The following is a 12209-nucleotide window of genomic DNA, read 5'->3' on the forward strand; positions in this document are numbered from 1 at the left end:
AGGCCCTGATCTCCTTGATCCTGAAGCGGGACAAAGACCCTGTACAGTGCGGGTCCTACAGGCCTATCTCCCTCTTGAATGTAGATGCCAAACTGTTGGCAAAGGTCCTGGCAACCAGAATAGAGGATTGTGTGCCAGGGGTAATCCATGAGGACCAGACGGGGTTCGTAAAGGGACGACAACTTAACACAAATGTCCGGAGACTGTTGAATGTGATTATGATGCCAGCAGTGGAGGGGGAGGCTGAGATAGTGGTAGCACTGGATGCGGAGAAGGCATTCGATAGGGTGGAGTGGGAATACCTGTGGGAGACGCTGGAACGGTTTGGGTTTGGGGAGGGATTTATCAAGTGGGTGAAGCTGCTGTATTCGGCCCCGATGGCGAGTGTGGTTACAAACGGGAGGAGGTCAGAGTATTTTGGGCTCCATCGAGGTACCAGGCAGGGATGCCCCCTATCCCCCTTACTATTTGCATTAGCGATCGAACCGTTGGCGATGGCACTGAGGGGTTCAGGGGGGTGGAGAGGACTGACAAGGGGAGGGGAGGAACATCGGGTATCACTCTATGCGGATGATTTGTTGTTGTATGTGGCAGACCCGGAAGGGGGAATGCCGGAGGTAATGGAAATACTAGCGGAGTTTGGGGACTTTTCGGGATATAAATTAAATGTGGGTAAAAGTGAGGTCTTTGTGATACACCCGGGAGATCAGGGGGAGGGAATTGGGCGGCTCCCCTTTAAGAGAGCAGTAAAGAGCTTCAGGTACTTAGGGGTGCAGGTGGCAAGGAACTGGGGGACCCTCCACAAGCTGAACTTTTCAAGGCTGGTGGAGCAGATGGAGGAGGAGTTCAAGAGGTGGGACATGGTACCGCTGTCGCTAGCAGGGAGGGTGCAGTCAGTCAAAATGACGGTCCTCCCGAGGTTCTTGTTTCTGTTCCAGTGCTTGCCCATCTTTCTCCCCAGGGCCTTCTTCAAGAAGGTAACTAGCAGCATTATGGGCTATGTGTGGGCACATGGCACCCCTAGAGTGAGAAGGATTTTCTTGGAACGGAGTAGGGACAGTGGAGGATTAGCGCTACCCAATCTTTCCGGGTACTACTGGGCGGCGAACGCATCGATGGTGCGCAAGTGGGTGATGGAGGGGGAGGGGGCAGCTTGGAAACGTATGGAGAGGGCGTCCTGCGGCAATATAAGCCTGGGGGCGCTAGTAACGGCACCATGGCCGCTCCCCCCCACAAGGTATACCACGAGTCCGGTAGTGGCGGCCACCCTTAAAATCTGGGGGCAGTGGAGGCGACACAGGGGGGAAGTGGGGGGTCTGATGGCGGCGCCACTGAGAGGGAACCACAGATTTGTCCCGGGGAACACTGGCGGGGGATTCCAGAGCTGGCACAGGGCGGGCATCAGGCAACTGAGGGACATGTTCATAGAGGGGAGGTTTGCGAGCCTGGGAGAGCTGGAGGAGAAATTTGAGCTCCCCCCGGGGAACACGTTTAGATACCTGCAGGTGAAGGCATTTGCCAGACGACAGGTGGAAGGATTTCCCTTGCTTCCCGATAGAGGGGTGAGTGATAGGGTGCTGTCAGGGGTCTGGGTCGGAGAAGGGAAGGTCTCGGACATTTACAAAATAATGCAGGAGGTGGAGGAGGTATCGATAGAGGAGCTGAAAGACAAGTGGGAAGCGGAGCTGGGAGAGCAGATAGAAGATGGGACATGGGCGGATGCCTTAGAGAGGGTCAATTCGTCGTCGTCGTGCGCAAGGTTGGGCCTCATCCAATTTAAGGTGCTGCATAGAGCCCATATGACGGGGACTAGGATGAGTCGGTTCTTCGGGGGTGAGGACAGGTGTGTTAGGTGTTCGGGAAGCCCTGCGAACCATGTACATATGTTCTGGATGTGCCCGGCACTGGAAGAGTTCTGGGAGGGGGTGGCGGGGACGGTATCGAGAGTGGTGGGAACCAGGGTCAAACCAGGGTGGGGGCTAGCGATTTTTGGGGTTGGGGTGGAGCCGGGAGTACAAGAGGCAGGGGAGGCCGGAATATTGGCCTTTGCGTCCTTGGTAGCTCGGAGAAGGATCTTGATTCAGTGGAGGGACACAAGGCCACCAAGTGTTAACACCTGGTTAAACGACATGGCAAGCTTCATCCAATTGGAAAGAATCAAATTCGCCCTGAGAGGGTCGGTACGGGGGTTCTTCCGGCGGTGGCAGCCCTTCCTTGACTTTCTGGATCAGAGATAGGAACTGGAGGCCGAAACAGCAGCAACCCGGGGAGAAAGGGGGGGGGGGGGGGGGGAAGGGAGGGGGGGGGGATAGCAACGAAGGGAGCACGTCAGCGGGGGGTCGCGGGCAATGACTGCCCGAGGCCATCGGCAGAAAGGGAAAAACGGTTTGGTTGCTAGACTGGTAGCGCGGGGGGGGGGGGGGGGGGGGAGGGTGGGGGGGTGCGCGCGGGGGAGGGCGTGGGGAGGATTTTCCAGGGGGGATTTGTTGTGTTATAATTTAAAATGTAGTAGGGGTAAATGTTTGTATCGAAAAATTTCAATAAAAATTATTTAAAAAAAAAAAAAAAAAAAAATGATTTTGCAGCTTTTGACACAGGATATTTGTACAACTAGACCTTTGAACTCGAATTTACTTTAGAAGTTAGAGGTTCTGAGGTAATGAACAACAAGGAAGCACAAAGAAAAAGGAATTGCATTTGTACATGGCTTTTCAAACATATTACAAGGAATTAAGTCCCATCACTGTTGTAAAGTCAGAAAGAGGCCAAAGGGATGTCTTTGACCCAGAATACAGATGGTGAGCGGGGTAGTAATTCCCATAATCCATAGTTCAGATATTGGCAAAATAAATCTTTTGAGCAATTCTCCAGTGGAACAATCCTGTTGAAAGGAAGTTTCTATCAGGAGCATACCCAAGTTTGTGGCTGAGCAACATGACCTATTTTAAGCATCAGTACCATGCCTTGTAGGAAAAAAACAACCTGCTCAAAACAAAACGTAAAAATCATTTTCAGACAGGCTGGGGTAAATCCAGACAGTGTGTGAAATCAGTTGTTAGTCAGCAGCCCATTTTACATCTCCCCCATTTTAATTTCCATTTGTGGTCACGGATTAAAGCAGCATGGCATTTTTCAATGGCTCATTTTACAGAGCACACAAATTGGAGACCCAATCCAGTGAATCTTCAGCCAATCCAAACCGACTTCAGGTGAAAGCAAAATATCTAGTCCTGGAAACTCATCGGAACAATTCTCAAGAATACCAAATGTAATGGGAACAATAATTTGTACTTTGAGAGAAGAGTGCTGCTTGATTGACAAGTGGACTCCGATTTGTAGAACATTGTCATGGCGAATGAAATTAACAGATGACTGACAGTCAGGGCAGCGGTTAGCATTGCTGCTTCACGGCGCCGAGGTCCCAGGTTCGATCCCGGCTCTGGGTCACCGTCCGTGTGTCCAACATTCTTGCCGTGTTAGCATGGGTTTCGCCCCCACAACCCAAAGAAGTGCAGGGTAGGTGGATTGGTCACGATAAATTACCCCTTAATTGGAAAAAATTAATTGGGCAGTCTAAATTTTTTTTTAAACTGATAAAGCTTGCCAGTTAACTGTCAGTTGTTTAAATTCAAACCAGGCAGGTTGACTCTGGTCAACGCATTGCCCTGGGGAATAAATCAGAGAATGGCTACCACCTATTATGTTCAGCTGAAACAGGCACAATACATGTTCTTTCTTTCTGGAAAGAACAGGGTGTGTGTGTAATATATGTAATTTCTAGCACATGTATGTGTGCTATACTGTGGGCCCAACTGATGATCCTAAATTGGTTGCCAGTAGCAAATGTTTAGCAAAAGTTGTCCAATCATGGAATCACATCTAATGTTGGAAGCAATGTGGAGTTTACAAACACGGATTGGTTGGGTTGAGTATGGTCAGTAATTTGTATTATATGGTCAGTACTTTGCCTGTTGCAAACAACAGAGGAGATATACGATCCTCGTCAGTCTTTATGACATACAGCCTATATACCAAGCATCATACCGGCACTGAAATTCTCTTATCACATTACCCATTTGTGTAATAGGCAAAACATAATTTTGGTTTGATAGCAGCATCCTGTGCAAGGTGCTTTAAGTATTGCTCATATTTTTGAGATATCCTGCCCTTGTAGCCATCTGGGATGGCCACTTCCAGAATACAAAATGGATGTTTGCAAAGACTATAGGGAACTATGGACAATGCTAAGAAAGCAGGCAGGCACAGAGCCTGTATGCGTATTGGAACCTCAGCCCCCAGACGAGACTGAAACTGTAAGGCAATTAGCATATTGATGGCCCATCTCCGGGAACAAAGGAATGACACTCAAGTAACCGATACTATCGTAGACATCTCGGCGCCAGAAAGACGCAAACAAAGCAAGGCCAACGGCCACCAAAGACACACCCAGCCATCAGGGCACCCACCCCTTTACTGGTCTCAAGATACGGCCCAATTAAATCGGGGCCAAGTTCAAGGCCCATCCAAAAGCGCACAAAGCCCCTTTGAGTATAAGCAGCAGCCCCGAGAGAGAATCGCTCTCTTGGACTCGGCTCTCAAAGCGGATAGACCCGTCCACCAGAAGTAAGTCCAAGGTCAACACTCGCCATCCGACGGACGACCTTAGCTGTTCTCCTGTTACACCTTCGTACCCAACAGCCTCAGATCTGAACAACGGCCATTGTTCCTCTGACTGAGTGAGCACCCGAAGTTAAGTATAGGCGTTAGCGTTAGAGATAGTTTAGTTTATGGTATTTTGTGCATGAGTAGATATTAGTGTGTGTCTAAATAAATGGTATTGACTTTGAACTAACTAACTAGTGCATTGGTTCTTTGATCAGTATTCGGGTTTGAACCTTGTGGCGGTATCGAAAGATACCTGGCGACTCTAGAACCAACATAATTAGGATTAAGGCGACCATATTGACCGCTATATTTATAACCAGATAAATATAGCAACACTCTTCTGGGTAATTTAAGATAGACCGGGCACTTTTCAGGACTGAAAGTGGCAGCCTTAGACCTACTCACAGGTTTGCGCAATAAGTGGTGAGGAATGAACTGATCAGTTATTATTTCACAGGATGGCTTTGATACGCACTATATCAGCATTAAGTTTGCAGGGTTAGAAAGCGGCTTGAGCCCCGTTAACGAGGTACCTTGTTTTCTTTTAAAAAGTCATTTTATTCTAAATATGTTCAACAGATTAATACAACCTTAACATCCAACAGAAGGGCGTCATGGCACGGTGGCGCAGTGGTTTGCACTGCTGCCTCACGGCACCGAGGACCTGGATTCGATCCCGGCCCCGTGTGGATTTGCACATTCTCCCTGTGTTTGCATGGGTCTCACCCTCACAACCCAAAGACTTGTAGGGTAGGTGGATTGGCCATGCTAAATTGCCCCTCAACATTAAAAAAAGCCAACCACTGTGCTACCCGCACTGTACAGAGCATAACAAAATACAATACAATAAAACATTATACCCTAGCACTGAATGGCCCACCTCTGAAAAAAAGCAGCAATTTAACTTCAATATAAGGTTGGCTCAGTAGCACAGTGGTTAGCACTGTTGCTTCACAGCCAAGGTCCCAGGTTCAATTCCCGGTTTGGGTCACTGTCTGTGCAGAGTCTGCACGTTCTCCCCGTGTCTATGTGGGTTTCCTCCCGGTGCTTTGGTTTCCTCCCACAAGTCCCAAAAGACGTGCTGTTAAGTGATTCAGACATTCTGAATTCTCTCTCAGCGTACCCGAACAGGCAAGAATAGGGTCTCTTCACAGTAACTTCATTGCAGTGTTAATTTAAGGCTACTTGTGACAATAAAGATTTTTTTTTTTTAAAGTACAAAAACAGCATCGCAAAGAAATACTCCCAGCTCTCAAAAGTGACCCAACGTTTGGCTGGATGCAACACTCCAAAACTTTTTTTTTTAACAATTTTTATTCAGATTTTCACAAAATATCAATAACAGAAAATATTAACAAAAAACAAAAATATTAACAATTAAGAAAAACAAAAAAAGAACCCCCCCCCCCCTGTTAAATACAAAAAGAAGAAAGAGATTAACACCCGTCATAACCAAAGGACACATGTACACGCCCCTTCAACCCAACCCACCGAAACGACCCCCCCTCCCCCCCGGGCTGCTGCTGCTGGCCTTTTTTTTTTCCCCTACCATTCTGCCAGGAAATCCAGGAAATGCTGCCATCGCCTGAAAAACCCCTGTACTGATCCCCTCAGGGCAAATTTCACCCTCTCCAATTTGATGAACCCCGCCATATCGTTGATCCAGGCCTCCACGCTTGGGGGTCTCGCACCCTTCCACTGAAGAAGAATCCTCCGCCCGGCTACTAGGGACGCAAAGGCCAGAACACCGGCCTCTTTCGCCTCCTGCACTCCCGGCTCCACTGGAACCCCAAATATTGCGAGTCCCCAGCCTGGCTTGACCCTGGATCCTACCACCCTCGACACCGTGCTTGCTACCCCCTTCCAAAATTCCCCCAGCGCTGGGCATGGTTCGCTGGGCTCCCCGAGCACCTAGTACACCTGTCTTCGCCCCCAAACAACCTACTCATCCTCGTCCCGGTCACATGAGCCCTATGTAGCACCTTGAACTGTATGAGGCTAAGCCTCGCACATGAAGAGGAGGAGTTCACTCTTTCCAGAGCATCCGCCCACGTCCCCTCCTCAATCTCCTCACCCAGCTCCTCTTCCCATTTACCCTTCAGCTCCTCCACCGAGGTCTCGTCTACCTGGTATATGTCCGGAATCCTCTCCCCTCCAACCCACATCCCCGAAAGCACCCTGTCCTGGACCCCACGTGGGGGCAACAGAGGGAACCCCACCACCTGCCAAACGCCCTTACCTGCATATACCTAAAAATGTTCCCCGGGGGAGTCCGAAATTCTCCTCTAACTCACCTAGGCTCGCAAACTTCCCATCTACAAACAGGTCCCTCAACCTCCTAACACCTGCCCTGTGCCAACTCAGGAACCCGCCATCAATTCTCCCTGGAACAAACCGGTGGTTCCCCCGTATCAGGGACCCCATCGAGACCCCCACAACATTCCCCCTGTGTCGTCTACATTGCCCCCAAATTTTGAGGGTAGCCGCCACCACCGGGCTCGTGGTATACCTCGTTGGAAGGAGCGGCAACGGCGCCGTTACAAGCGCCTCCAAGATCGTGTCCACACAGGACGCCACCTCCATCCTCTTCCATGCTGCCCCTTCCCCGTCCATTACCCACTTACGCACCATCGCTGCGTTGGCAGCCCAATAGTACCCACGGAGGTTGGGCAGCACCAGCCCCCCCCCCCCCCCCCCCCTATCCCTGCCCCGTTCCAAAAACACTCTTCCCACCCTCGGGGTCCCGTGTGCGCATACAAATCCCGTAATGCTCCTGTTCACCCTCCTAAAAAAGGCCTTTGGGATGAGGATGGGGAGGCACTGGAACAGGAACAAAAACCTCAGGAGCACCGACATCTTGACTGACTGCACCCTGCCCGCCAGCGACAGCGGCAACATGTCCGATCTTTTAAACTCCTCCTCCATTTGCTCCACCAGCCTTGTACGGTTAAGTTTGTGTAGGGCCCCCCAGCTCCTGGCCACCTGGACTCCCAGGTACCTAAAGCTCCTCTCCGCCATTTTTAGTGGGAGCCTACCAATCCCCTCCTCCTGGTCCCCCGGGTGCACGACAAACAGCTCGCTCTTACCCAGGTTGAGCTTATACCCTGAGAAGTCCCCAAAGTCCCTGAGAATCTTCATCACCTCCGGCATTCCCCCCACTGGGTCCGCCACATATAGCAATAAGTCATCCGCATAAAGCGACACTTGGTGCTCCTTCCCACCCCGCACCAGTCCCCTCCAGTTCCTCGACTCCCTCAACGCCATGGCCAGGGGTTCGATCGCCAACGCAAAGAGCAAGGGGGACAAGGGACACCCCTGTCTCGTCCCTCGGTATAACCGAAAGTACTCCGATCTCCTCCTATTCGTGGCCACGCTCGCTATCGGGGCCTCATATAACAACCTCACCCATCTGACAAACCCCTCCCCAAACCCAAACCTTTCCAGCACCTCCCACAAGTACCCCCACTCAACCCGATCAAAGGCCTTCTCCGCGTCTAGCGCCACCGCTATCTCCGTTTCCCCCGCTACCGCCAGCATCATAATGACATTCAAGAGCCTCCGTATGTTGGTGTTCAGCTGCCTTCCCTTCACGAACCCCGTCTGGTCCTCGTGGATGACCCACGGCACACAGCCCTCTATCCTTGTGGCCAAGATCTTCGCCAACAGCTTGGCGTCTACATTTAACAGCGAGATCGGCCTGCAGTGGCCTGATCCACACTGCAGGGGGTCCTTGTCCCACTTAAGGATCAAGGAAATCAGCGCCCGGGACATAGTCGGGGGCAAAGCCCCCTCCCCTCCCTTGCCTTGTTAAAGGTCCTAACCAACAGGGGACCCAGCAGGTCTGCATACATTTCATAGAATTCGACCGGGAACCCATCCGGCCCCGGCGCCTTCCCTGACTGCATGCTCCCTATCCCTTTGACCAGCTCCTCCAGCTCAATCGGCGCCCCCAGTCCCTCCACCTGCCCCTCCTCCACCTTCGGGAATCTCAGCCGGTCCAAGAAGCGCCCCATTCCTCTCCTCCCTCCCGCTGGGGGTTCAGACCGATACAATTCCCCGTAAAAGTCCCTGAAGACCCCATTGATGTCTGCCCCCCTTCGCACCACATTCCCTCCCCTATCCTTAACTCCACCAATCTCCCTGGCCGCATCCCGCTTACAGAGCTGATGCGCCAGCATCCTTCTCGCCTTCTCCCCATATTCATAAACCGCTCCCCCAGCAATCCCTCCTCCGGAGCCTCCGCGTATCTCCTATCCACCCTCACCAACTCCCCCACTAGCCTCTCCCTCTCTCTCTGCCCTCTCCTCTCCTTATGGGCTCGGATGGAGATCAACTCCCCTCTAATCACCGCCTTCAATGCCTCCCAGACCGTCCCCACTCGGACCTCCCCATTATCATTGGCCTCCAGGTACCTCTTGATACATCCTCGAACCCGCCCACCCACCACCTCATCTGCCAGCAGCCCCACCTCCAAGCGCCAGAGCGGGCGCTGGTCTCTCTCCTCCCCCAGCTCGAGGACCACACAGTGCGAGGCATGATCCAAAATGACTATCGCCGAATATTCTGCATCCTCCACCCTCGAAACCAGCCCCCTGCTCATAATAAAAAAATCGATCCAGGAATAGGCCTTAAGCACATGGGAGAAGAATGAAAACTCCCTGGCCCTCGGCCTCGCAAACCGCCAAGGATCCACCCCTCCCATCTGGTCCATAAACCCCCTCAACACATTAGCTGCCGCTGGCCTCCTATCCGTCCTGGATCGATCCATTGGAGGATCCAGCACTGTATCGAAGTTGTTCCCCCTCCTCCCTAGTGCCCACCAGCAGGCTCTCCTCCTCCCCCTCCCGCGGGAAAAAAAGAAAAGCCCGCGCTTCTCAGCTCCAACCCCGCCCCCATCCACCCTCAGCGCGGGAAAAAGGCCGCGCTTTCCACCTGCCCGACCCCGCCTCCTCTAAGGCAGCTCCCATTGTCGGCCCAAGCCCCTCGCGGGGCCCCCGCCCCCTTCCCACCATCAGCTCCCCACACTACAAATCTACCCCCCACCTCGAGCCCATCCACCGAACCCACACAAAAAGACAGTGCCACGCCCACCCAGAAAACCACACAGAACCAGCATTTAACAGAAAGCCCCCCCTCAGAAAATAACAGTTACATACAGACCCCCGCACCCAACCCTCAGTTTGAGTCCAACTTCTCAGCCTACACAAAGGCCCACACCTCCTCCGGGGACTCGAAGTAAAAGTGTCGGTCCTTGTAGGTGACCCACAAACGCGCCGACTGCAACATGCCAAACTTCACTCCTTTGCTGTGTAGCCCCGCCTTCGTCCGGTTGTACCCGGCCCTCCGCTTAGCCACCTCCGCACTCCAGTCCTGGTAGATCCGTACCACCACGTTCTCCCACCTGCTACTCCGCTCCTTCTTGGCCCACCTGAGCACACATTCCCGGTGAACGAATCGGTGGAACCGCGCCAGCACCGCCCGTGGCGGCTCATTCGGCTTGGGCCTCCTTGCCAGTATTCTGTGGGCCCCCTCCAGCTCCAGGGGCCCCTGGAAGGACCCAGCTCCCATCAGCGAATTCAGCAGGACGACCACGTAGGCTCACAAGTCCGACCCCTCCAGCCCTTTCGGGAGGCCCAGGATCCGCAAATGTTTCTGCCTCGACCGGTTCTCCATCTCCTCGGACCGCTCCTGCCACTTTTTGTGGAGCGCCTGATGCATCTCCACCTTTACCTCGAGGGCTGAGGCCTCATCCTCTCTTTCAGAGGCCTGCTGTCGGATCTCCCGGATTGCCACCACCTGGGCTGTCTGAGTCTCCAGCAGCTCGTCAATGGCAGCCTTCAACGGGTCTAGCAGCTCCACTTTGAGCTCCCAAAAGCAGCGCTGGAGAGTCTCCTGCTGCTCCTGCGCCCACTGCCTCCATTCCTCTAGGTCTCCGCCGGCCGCCATCTTGTGCTTCTTCCCTCGCTTTTTCTTAGGCACTGCCACCGCTCTCTTGCTTGCCCAACTCCTGGTCCAGGCCATACACTGATGGGGAACTGCTGCTGACTCCTTCCCACCTCGGGAATCGTCGAAAAAGTGCCGCTGGGGACTCTACAAAGAGCCCAAAGGTCCATTCCTGGCGGGAGCTGCCGAACGTGCGGCTTAGCTCCGCATAGCCGCAACCGGAAGTCCGCAACACTCCAAACCTAATCTGGTACCAGTACAGCACTGTCCATCTCTTGGCCAGCTCCGCATCAATGTCCTGATAAATCCAGATTCCGTTTCCTTCCCACTCGCAATCCTGCTGCGCTCTGGCCCACCTCACCATCTTTTCCTTGTCCCGGAACTTGTGCGTACTCACAATCACCACCAACAACGGCTCCCCCCTCCCTCCTGGCTTCTGCCTCGGGAACCTATGGGCCCGATCCACCTCCAGGGCCTTTTCCAGTATCTTCTTGTCCACCAACCTGGATAGTCTCTTCGTGATGTAGCCCGTTCCCTCCACTAACTCCAGTAGGACCTCAATCTGAAGATTCTGCCACCTGGACCTGTTTTCCTGGTCCACCACCTTAGCTTGTAGTGTCTCGCACGTCCCCCAGAATCGGCATCACTGCTTCCAGCAACACAATCTGGTCACTCTAGACAAACACCACCTTATTAGATCGTAGCCCCCTGTACCTCCAGGCTCTTCTCCATCCGTTCCAGAGTCCCGCAAAGAGCTGCCACTGTCTCCTCAATCATCTTTGACAGTCATTCTGCATTTCTTTACACTGCTGCCAAAATTTGTCCTTAATGAAGCTCATCAACTGCTCCATTGACAACTTTCCAATCAACGACAACCCTTCACCTCTGCCATTTTTCCAACTAATATTTTGCCACAAGTCTTCCTCCAACCTTTTAGCCAGGGCTCACACTGTCTTCTGTTGAGTTTGATAACTCACAAACACCATCAGGGGAGAACTGAACTCCCTCCACTCGCCGCACAACCTTCGCGCCAAAATTCCCCAAAGTTCAGATAAAAGAGACCAAAACCATCACCTTCAAGTAGGAGCCACCCTGTGTACGACTGTTCACTCCATGGTCGCCACCGGAAAGCAGCGTTAGTTTGTTACTGATGCTTTCTCTATGACAACTTCTCTACTAGAGTCCACTTATCACCAATCAACACTCTTTTCACATGAAGTATAGATTGTTGTTCCCTTCACATTTGGCATTCTTGCCAATGTCCTGATGAGTACAAGACGAAAAGCTTCAACATGTATCTTTTTCAGTGATACGAGTGGAGCCGCAGTGGTTATCACTGCTGCCTCACAGTGCCAGAGTCCCGGGTTCAATTGTGGCCTTGGGTGTCAGTGTGTGCGGAGTCTGCACATTCTCCCAGTGTCTGCTTGGGTTTCTTCCGGGCGCTCCACTTTCCGACCACAATCCAAAGAAGTGCAGGTTAAGTGGAAATAGGCGAGGAGCAAGCCTAGGTAGGATGCTCTTTCAGAGGGTCGGTGTAGACTCGATGGACCAAATGCCCTCCTTCTGCACTGTCGGGATTCCATGATACTCAAGTTCCGTAC

General features: G+C 52.5%; 1 protein-coding gene across 2 annotated transcripts in view; it reads right to left on the bottom strand.

Moving 5' to 3' along the window:
* The window catches only part of scyl2 (SCY1 like pseudokinase 2), a 101949-nt gene that overhangs the window by 80287 nt on the left and 9453 nt on the right, over positions 1 to 12209 (bottom strand). The gene's annotated exons all lie outside the window — the stretch shown is intronic.

The sequence above is a fragment of the Scyliorhinus canicula genome, chromosome 20 (assembly GCF_902713615.1).
Source record: "Scyliorhinus canicula chromosome 20, sScyCan1.1, whole genome shotgun sequence".
NCBI classification, from domain to species: domain Eukaryota; kingdom Metazoa; phylum Chordata; class Chondrichthyes; order Carcharhiniformes; family Scyliorhinidae; genus Scyliorhinus; species Scyliorhinus canicula.